Genomic DNA, 1,116 nt, shown 5'->3' on the forward strand with positions numbered 1-1,116 from the left:
ATATCTGGAAAATCCATAACAATTTGGAAACCAAATAACAAACTTATAAATAACCCATAGGTCAAAGAATTAATCAGAAGGGAAATTTGGAAGTTATTTTAAAAGAACAAAAATGAAAGAAAGTAATTAAAATTTGTTGAATGGAACAGAAAGATCTTAAATTAATTACCTCACCTTCCATCTCAAGGGGAAAAAAAAGAAAAAGTCGAAGTAAGCAGAAAAAATAATAAAGATCAGAGTAGAAATCAATAAAATATAAAGGAGAAAACAATAGAGAAAAATCAATGGCAACAAAAGCTGCTCATCGGGGAAGATAAAACTGATTAATCTCTAGCCAGGTATGTGGAGAAGACACACATCTCCCAGGCAGAAGAAACGTCGAATAACTGAGGTAGATACGCCCCCTCAAGGAGGTGGGGCAGAACTCCTCTCCCCTAAGTGGGGGCCGTACCGGGACCCCCCCCCGAAGATCACAGCACTGAAAGAGGGCTAAGGGACAGCTCTGCAGGAAGGAGGTCAGGTCAGCCAGGCGGCCGGGCCGGCGTCCACAGGACGAGCCGCGTTGACAGCGCGCCCCCTGGACTCCCTGGAGGAGGAGGGCACCCTGGGGTCTTCCTCCCTGAAACTGATAATCCCAGTCCGACCAAAGACAGCAGATAAAACCTAACTGAGGGACATTCTATCAAATATCGGACCAGAACTCCTAATAAAACTGCCTGGATCATAGAAAACCAAGGAAAACCTGAGAAAAGTGTTGCAACCAAAAGGAGCCTAATGAGATGTGACAACCAAAATGTCATGTGGTGCCCAGGACAGGGGACCCGCGTGGACAGGGGACCCGCAGGGACAGGGACCCAGGACAGGGTCCCGCAGGGACAGGGGACTCAGGACAGGGGACCCGCAGTGACAGGGGACTCAGGACAGGGTCCCGCAGGGACAGGGGCCCAGGACAGGGTCCCACATGGACAGGGGACCCGCAGGGACAGGGGCCCAGGACAGGGGCCCGCAGGGACAGGGGACCCGCAGGGACAGGGGCCCAGGACAGGGTCCCGCAGGGACAGGGGACCCGCAGGGACAGGGGCCCAGGACAGGGTCCCGCAGGGACAGGGGACCCGC

Source organism: Hyaena hyaena, unplaced genomic scaffold (genome assembly GCF_003009895.1).
Source record: "Hyaena hyaena isolate Hyena2069 unplaced genomic scaffold, ASM300989v1 scaffold_22, whole genome shotgun sequence".
NCBI lineage: Eukaryota > Metazoa > Chordata > Mammalia > Carnivora > Hyaenidae > Hyaena > Hyaena hyaena.